The sequence below is a fragment of the Aotus nancymaae genome, unplaced genomic scaffold (genome assembly GCF_030222135.1).
Source record: "Aotus nancymaae isolate 86718 unplaced genomic scaffold, 86718_ANA_hifiasm-v0.15.2.pri h1tg000062l, whole genome shotgun sequence".
Lineage (NCBI taxonomy): Eukaryota > Metazoa > Chordata > Mammalia > Primates > Aotidae > Aotus > Aotus nancymaae.
Window position 1 is genome coordinate 34568733 of NW_026988476.1, and position 8989 is coordinate 34577721.

The window sequence follows — 8989 nt, forward strand, 5'->3', positions numbered from 1 at the left end:
GATGTGAGGACACTCAAGCAGCCCTGTGGAGAGAGCTGAGGCTCCTTGGCAACACACATCTGAGTTTGATATCTTTCATTTAAGCCTATAATCCATTTTGAGTTAATTTTTGTATATACTTTAAGAGGTTTTTTCTGTTAATTTAAAAAAACAATTGACTGCTATTCAATTGTTCGAACCCTTTATTGAAAAGATTATTCATTCCCCATTTATTGTCTTTGTACCTTTGTCAAATATCAATTTATGGCTGGATGTGGTGGCTCATGCCTGTAATCTCAGCACTTTGGGAGGCTGAGGTAAAAGGATCTTTGAGCTCAGGAGTTTGAGATTAGCCTGGGCAACATGGTGAAACCCTGTCTGTACCAAAAATTCAAAAAATTATTTGGGCATGGTGGTGGGTACCTGCATCCCAGCTACTTGGGAGGCTGATGGGGGAGGATCACTTGAGCCAGGGAGGTGGAGGTTGCAGTGAGCAGTGATCACACCACTGCACTCTGGCCTGGGTGACAGAGTGAGACCCCGTCTCAAAAAAAAAAAAAAAAAAACTAATTGACTATGTATATGTTAGTCTATTTCTGGACTCTTTTTTTGTTCCATTGATCTAAATGCTTATTTTTATGTCAAAACAACATTGTCTTAGTTTCTACAGATTTATAATTGGTAATAAAATTAGGTATTATTTTTCTAAATTTATTCATTTAAAAAATTATTTGGCCTTTAGACATTAGGCTTTTTTTATGATCAGAAAAAAAATTATTTGGCCTTTTAAAAAATCTCCACATACATTTAGAATCAGCTTGTCAATTTTTACAAGAAAACTTACTGAGATTTTGATTGGAATGGTACTGCATGACTAAATCAATGTGTGGAGGAATTGACATGTTACAATATTGAGTCTGGCAATCCATGCAAATGGCACATCTTTCTATTTACTTGGATCTTCTTTAATTCGACATCTTTTTCCAAATTTATCGCTAAGTGTTCAATGTTTTTATACTATTATAAATGGTGTTTTTAGATAATTTCCAGATATCTTTCTGTTCTTGATTTCTAAATTAATTCTGTTGGTATTAGAGAACAGTTTGGAATTTCGATCTTTTATACAGACTTGTTTTATGACTCGGAACACAGGTTATCTTGGTAAATGTTCTGAGGGGACTTGAAAAGCATATGCATTCTGCTGTTGTTGGATGAAATGTCTATAAATGTCAATTAGGTCAAGGTGTTTTATAGTGTTATTCAAGTTTTCTAAATCCTTACTGATTTTCTCTCTACTTGATCTATCAACGACTGAGGAGTTGAAAAATCTAATTGTGGTGGTTTTGTCTGTGTCTCAACTCTATTAGTTTTTGCTTCCATGCATTTTGGAGCTCTGTTGTTAGAAGTATACAATTTAAAACTGTCACATTATCTAATGAATTTATTATTATTTTATTATTACTCTTTCCCTTCACATGTAGGGCATTTGTTCATAGGAAGGCCACAGGTTTTGGTACCTCTGGTCGCAATGATCCCAGATTCTTGTTGGGTATGTTGTCAACAGAGGAGCCATTCCTCAGGCCTCCTGCTCTGAGCCCACCCTGACCTCTTTACTATTAAGAAATTATCGAGCTGTGTTCTCAGCCGCCACCGATGCTCTCCAACGCCAGCGCCGCTTCTCGCTGGCGGAGCTCCAGCGGAAGGAACGGGGTAAGGAAGGAGATCTCTAAAGCATGGCTCCTACAAAGCTGACTGCCCGCAAATCGACCGGTGGTAAAGCAGCCAGGAGGCAACTGGCTACAAAAGCTGCTCTCAAGACTGGCCCTGTACTGTAGGGGTGAAGAAACCTCATTACAGGCCTTGTACTGTGGCACTCCGTGAAGTCAGACGTTATCAGAAGTCCGCTGAACTTCTAATTAGCAAACTTCCCTTCCCAAGGCTGCTGAGAGAAATTGCTCAGGACTTTAAAACAGAACTGTGCTTCCGGAGCACAGCTATCGGTGCTTTGCAGGAGGCAAGGGAGGCCTGTCTGGTTGGCCTTTTTGAAGTCGCCAACCTATGTGCTATCCATGTCAAACGTGTAACAATTATGCCAAAAGATATCCACCTAGCACGCATACATGAGAACGTGCTTAAGAATCCACTGTGGGCCGGGCGCAGTGGCTCACGCCTATAATCCCAGCACTTTGGAAGCCGAGTCGGGTGGATCACGAGGTCAAGAGATTGAGACCATCCTGGTCAACATGGTGAAACCTCGTCTCTACTAAAAATACAAAAATTAGCTGGGCATGGGGGCGCGCGCCTGTAATCCCAGCTACTTGGGAGGCTGAGACAGGAGAATTGCTTGAACCCAGGAGGTGGAGGCTGCGGTGAGCCGAGATCGCGCCATTGCACTCCAGCCTGGGTAACAAGAGGGAAACTCCGTCTCAAAAAAAAAAAAAAAGAAAGAAAAAAAAAAATCCACTGTGAAGGGAAACATTTCATTCTAAAAATAAAAAAAATAATAAAAAAAAAATTCTCTTCTTCCTGTTATTGGTAGTTCTGTATGTTAGATATTTTTTCCCCATGGGATCAAAAGGTACCTAAGTATATGATATTGAGTGCAAAAATAGGGGATGTATTGGCAGCCTTTCCATTTTCATTTGTGTGTGAATTTTTAATATAAATGTGGGGATATAAAGCATTAATGGAAATGTTTCAGTGAACAAGTTTCAGCGGTTCAACTTTATAATAATTATAAATATACCTGTTTTTTCTGAACAATGCTAGCATTTGGATTTTTTTAAACAAGTATATTTCTTATTGACAGCAACTAAATAGTGTTTGTAGCATTTTTGTCATACAGTAGATTCTGTCCATTCACTGTGCTTTTCTAACTGAGTTGTCCTACATTTGAGCACGTTTCATGTTGTCTGTCTTCTGTGCTGTTCCTGTAAGTTTGCTATCAAAATACATTAAACGCTCTTTCACCAAGGACCCGCCAACATGGGCCACGTTCGCACCAAAACCGTGAAGAAGGTGGCCCAGGTCATCATAGAAAAGTACTACGTGCGCCTGGGCAGCGACTTCCACACAACAAGCGCCTGTGTGAGGAGACCGCCTAGCAAGAAGACACCCCTAGCAAGAAGCTCCGCAACAAGATAGCAGGCTATGTCACACATCTGATGAAGTGGATTCAGAGAGGCCCAGTAAGAGGTATCTTCATCAAGCTGCAGGAGGAGGAGAGAGAAAGAGAGACAATTATGTTCCTGAGGTCTCAGCCCTGGATCAGTAGATAATTGAAGTAGATCCTGACACTAAGGAAATGCTGAAGCTTTTGGACTTTGGCAGTCTGTCCAACCTGCAGGTCACTCAGCCTACAGTTGGGATGAATTTCAAAACACCTCAGGGACCTGTTTGAATCTTTTCTGCAATGCTGTATTATTTTCAATAAACCTGAGACAACAACAAAAAATAAATTAAACTATATATAAAAAAGAAATTATTGTTTTTAATCCCTGGAAATATTTCTTGCTCTGAAATCTACTTTGTTTGATTTTTTTTTTTTTTTTTGAGACAGGGTCTGCTCTGTCACCCAGACTGGAGTGCAATGATATGATCTTGGCTTATTATAGCCTTGACTTCCTGGGTTCAAGCAATCCTCCCACCTCAGCCTCCCAAATAGCTGGGACTCTAGGCACATCCTCTTTTTTGTATTTTTTTGTAAAGATGAGGTCTTGCTTGGGCGGATCACAAAGTCAAGAGATCAAGACCATCCTGGCCATCTTGTCTCTACTAAAAATATAAAAATTAGCTGGTGGTGGCACATGCCTGTAGTCCCAGCTACTTGGGAGGCTGAGGTGGAAGAATCACTTGAACCCAGGAGGGGGAGGTTGCAGTGAGCTGAGATCACGCCACTACACTCCAGCTTGGTGACAGAGTGAGACTACTTCTCAAATAAATAAATAAATAAAAAGACGAGGTCTCACTATGTTGCCCAGGCTGGTCTCAAATTCCTGAGTTCAAGCTATCCACCTGTCTCAGCCTCCCAAAGTGCTGGGATTATGGGTCTGAGCCACTGTGCCTGCTCTATTTGATATTCTTATAGCCATTCCAGCTTTCTTTTGATTAGTGTTTTTACGGCATGTGTTTTTCCATCCTTTAAAAAAAATTTATCTGTATTTCTTTTTTTTGAGACAGGGTCTCAGTCTGTGACCCAGGCTGGAGTGCAGTGGCTACATCATGGCTCATTGCAGCTTTAATCTCCTGGGCTCAACTGATCCTCCTACCTCAGCCTACTGAGTAGCTGAGACTACAAGTGGACGCCACCATGCCCAGCTAATTTTTGTATTTTTTGTGGAGAAGGGTTCCCACTGTGTTGGCCAGGCTGGTGTTGACCTCCTAGGCTCAAGTGATCCACCCACCTTGGCCTCTCAAAGTGCTGAGATTACAGGAATGAGCCACCGCACTCAGCCTTCCCTTTGTTTTTGAAAACTATTTTTCCCGTAAATAGAATTCCAGGCTGGGCATGGTGGCTCACGTGTATAATCCCAGCACTTTGGGAGGCCAAGATGGGTGGATCACCTGAGGTCAGAAGTTCAAGACCAGCCTGGCCAACATGGCAAAACTCCATCTCTACTAAAAATGCAAAAATTAGCTGGGTGTGGTGGCACAAGTGTGTAATCTCAGCTATTCGGGAGGCTGAGGGAGGAGAATTGCTTGAACCCTGGAGGTGGAGGTTGCAGTGACCTGAGATTGCGCCACTATATTCTAGCCTGGGTGAGAAGAGCGAAACTCCATCTCAAAAAAAAAAAAAAAAGAATTCCAGGTTGATAGGTTTTCCTTTCAATACTTTAAAAAATGTTGCTCTGCTATCTTCTGCTTGCATTGTTTCTGATGAGAAGTCTGCTGTAATTATCTTTTTTCCTCTGGCTGTTTTGAACGTTTTCTTTTTAATCACTTATTTCCTGCAATTTGATTACCATTGCCTTTGTGTGTATTTTCATTATGTTTTTTTCTGCTTGAGGTTACCTGAGTTTTGTTTGTTTGTTTGTTTGATACAAGAAGTCCGGCTTTGTCACCCAGACTGGAGTGCAGTGGTGCTTTCAAAGGCTCACTGCAGCCTCAAACTCCTGGGCTCAACCGATCCTCTCACCCCAGCCCCAACCCTGCAGTAGCTGGGACTACAGGCACTTGCCACCACATGCAGCTGGTTTTTTTAATATATGTATGTGTATGTATATATATATATATTTTGTAGAGATGGGGTTTTGCCATGTTGCCCAGGCTAGTTAGAGATTCTTTTTTAAAAAATCATTCAAGGTCTATTTTATTTTTATAATGAAATTAAGTCTATATAGACCAAAGAAAGAGAACAAGGGATGAAACGATAACAATAATTTACATTTCGGGATGTTTACTACAGCCAAGCCTGGTGTTGGGGACTTTACATTCATTACTTCAATTCATGGAGCAATGACTGAGTACTCAGCATTGGGCCAAGAGCTTTACATCTATCACAAGCTAATCCTCCAAGCACTTATTAGATAGGCATTATATTAAAGATTAGAAAACTGAGGCCCAGGGAAGCTAAACATAAAGCAGATCTTGCTAAAGTAAGATCATATATCTCCTCTGTCACTTTCTTTTTTCTTTTCTTTTCTTTTTTTTTGGTGGGGGTGGAATTATATACTGTTATTTGTTCAAGCAATTTTTTTTTTTAGACGAAGTCTTGCTCTGTCCCCCAGGCTGGAGTGCAGGTACCCAGTCTTGACTCACTGCAACCTCTGCCTCCTGGGTTCAAACGATTCTCCTGCTTCAGCCTCCCGAGTAGCTAAGACTACAGGTGCCCACTGCTATGCCCAGATCATTTTTGTATTTTTAGTGAGACGGGGTTTCACCATTGACCAGGCTGGTCTCGAACTCCTGACCTCAAGTGATTCACCTGCCTCAGCCTCCCAAAGTGTTGGGATTATAGGCATGAGAGCTGTGCCTAGCCGGTTGTTGAGGTTTGATTCATTTTTCTTTTTCTCTCTATGCTGCATTTTGGATAGTTTACATTGCTATATCTTCAAGTTTGCAGTTAATCCCACCCAGTCTATTTTCTTTATATCAGATGTTATATTTTTAATCTCTAAAAGTTCCATTTATATCTTTTTATATTGTCTTCCTCTCATTATTATGTTTTTCTTATATATATATTTTTTCTTTTTGGCACAAAGGCTTACTCTGTCACTCAGGCTGACATGTAGTGGCATGAGTTCAGGGCTCACTGAAGCCTCAACCTCCTGGGCTCAAGTGATCCTCCCCACTCAGTCTCCCAAGTGGCTGGGACTACAGGCCCATGTCAGTGTGCCCAGCTAATTTTAAAATTTTTGGTAGAAATGGAGTCTCATTATGTTGCCCAGGCTGGTCCCAAACTCCTGGGCTCAAGTGATCCTCCCTCCTTGGCCTCCCAAAGTGCTGAGATTACAAGGCATGAGCTACTGCTTCTGGCCTTCTTTTACATTCTTAAGAATACTGGCCGGGTGCGGTGGCTCAAGCCTGTAATCCCAGCACTTTGGGAGGCCGAGGCGGGTGGATCACGAGGTCAAGAGATCGAGACCATCCTGGTCAACATGGTGAAACCCCGTCTCTACTAAAAATACATAAAATTAGCTGGGCACGGTGGTGCGTGCCTGTAATCCCAGCTACTCAGGAGGCTGAGGCAGGAGAATTGCCTGAACCCAGGAGGCGGAGGTTGCGGTGAGCCGAGATCGCGCCATTGCACTCCAGCCTGGGTAATGATCGAAACTCCGTCTCAAAAAAAAAAAAAAAAAAAAAGAATACTTATAATATTAATATTAGCTGTATTAAGGTTCTTGTCTGCTAATTCCATCTTCCTACAGTTTTTAGATCTATTTCTACTGATCGATTTTCCTTTTGGTTATGGGTTATATTTTTCTACTTCTTTATATATCTGGTAATTATTTCTTGTATGCCAGACTCTGTGAGTTTTACATTATTAGGTATTGATATTGTGGTATTTCTTCACAGTGTTGACATTATTCTGGCATGTGGTTAAAATTACTTGGAGTTGCTGGGCATGGTGGCTCACACCTGTAATCCCAGCACTTTGGGAGGCCAAGGCAGGTGGATCATGAGGTCAGGCGTTCGAGACCAGACTGTCCTACATGGTGAAACCCCATCACTACTAAAAATACAAAAATTAGCCGAGCATGATGGTACATGCTCGTAATCCCAGCTACTGTGGAGACTGAGGCAGGAGACTCACTTGAACTGGGGGACAGAGGTTGCAGCGAGCTGAGATCGTGTCACTGCACTCCAGCCTGGGTGACAGAGCAAGACTCCCGCTCAAAAAAAAAAAAAATTACTTGGGGTTAGTTTCAAACTTTCAGGACTTAATAACTTAAGCATGATTCTTCTGGCTATTAGTAACACAAACTACTCATAGTCCTGTGTGAGCTCCAGAAATTGTTTAGTTTACTACATTCTAGTGGTCCTTTGCCTAGACTCATGCTGTTTCACCCGATGCATACATAGGTTACTTCTCACTCAAAGACTCAAAAAGATTCCTCTGCAGATTTCTGGTGTTCTCCGTCTTTGTAAACTGGGCAATCCTAGGGCTCACCTCGTTTGTTCTCTTCCTCTCAGATATTATAGTTACATGTTGCCTGTTGTCCAATGTCTGAAAACCATTGTTTCACATATTTTATCCAGTTTTCTAATTTTCCAGAAAGAGAATCATCATAACAGTTAATTTTTTATTAACAGGTAAAAACATAAGTCTGTTGACAGATTTTTCATAACTTCTTCAATTTAATTAACAGTAATAGGATTTGCGGGGCTCCAATTTCTTCTTGAGCCAGATGCGCTTAGACGTTTTCCTAGAAATTGGTGTTTTTCTTCAGGTTTTTAAGTGCTGTTCATTGAATTATCTTATTAACTTTTAAACCTCAGTCTTATTTATAGCTGTGCCCCTAGTTTTGCTCATTTTTGCTGAAGAGTATATATCTGTCCACTGCTACCAGCGAGGAGAATAATAATACTCTGCCTCTCTTCCATTCTTCAAACTTCATAGAAGTACCTCTCATGTATGATATCTAGCATGGAAAATGGTTAGCAAAAGATTCTAAGAAATGCTCCAGACTTCCTAACTCTTGGGGGATCACAGAAGAGAGATCCTGCATTGCTAGTGGATAGTCTGGTGCAGTTCATTGTTTCAGGTGCTCAGCATTCACATATACCCTTTTACCCACATTTATTTTCAAACAATGAGAATGACAATATCATGCTTCCACATCATTTCTGTGAGGTGGTGAAGGAGCTTTAGGGAATCATGCAAATGAAGATGCCCTCACTATCTCCCTCAGAAGGGGAGACCCAAAGTCCTACCAGTCATTTATCTTCTCTATATGATGGTCCTTCTTTTTCTTTTTCAGTCACAATCTTCCTTTGGTATCCTGTAACCTAAAAATCTAAATTATAAGGTTAGCTACCATCAAGTCACCCTAAATGAAAGAGTAGAGGACAGAGAAGAAAGTCTACATATTAGCTTTACATATATAAAACAAACCAAAGGAAAAACATGTCTAACTACTAAAATCTCATTTCTTAATTAGTAATGAGGTAGTAGTTGGTGTTGAAAATTTCCTTCTTCCCCTATCCATTTCACATTCCCTATTCCCTCAGTCAGCCCTTCAGCTACTCATGGTTCTTTACCTTTTAGCATGACTTACACCTTCACTCTTAAGTTTGTGAACTATTAATGGTTCTGACTGAACTGTGCTGCTATAGTCTTCCTTTACTTTTTGATATGGGACATTGAAGTACTAAGACGCATCATATCCAGAATAAGTGTTAAGTCCACTGAGGAATTGCTGCCTCCTTCCTTATGTAATCAACCTGCCATCAGGTGACGGTCTGGTGCTGCTGAGAAATGGTGCCATACCAGGAACTCATCGTTGACCTTTGCAATTGGTACATTCATCAATTACCAGTGGAAATAGCCAGATTAGCCTTAGTGAGAAAT

General features: G+C 41.0%; 1 non-coding gene and 1 pseudogene across 1 annotated transcript; one reads left to right on the forward strand and one right to left on the reverse strand.

The window, feature by feature from the left end:
* Window positions 1-1452: 1452 nt before the first annotated feature.
* On the reverse strand, window positions 1453-1582 carry LOC135270475 (small nucleolar RNA SNORA11). Its single transcript, XR_010338649.1, has one exon. It is a non-coding gene; the product is annotated as a small nucleolar RNA SNORA11 (small nucleolar RNA).
* Window positions 1583-2874: 1292 nt separating this feature from the next.
* LOC135270435 (small ribosomal subunit protein eS17-like) lies at window positions 2875-3466 on the forward strand (annotated as a pseudogene).
* Window positions 3467-8989: the final 5523 nt, after the last annotated feature.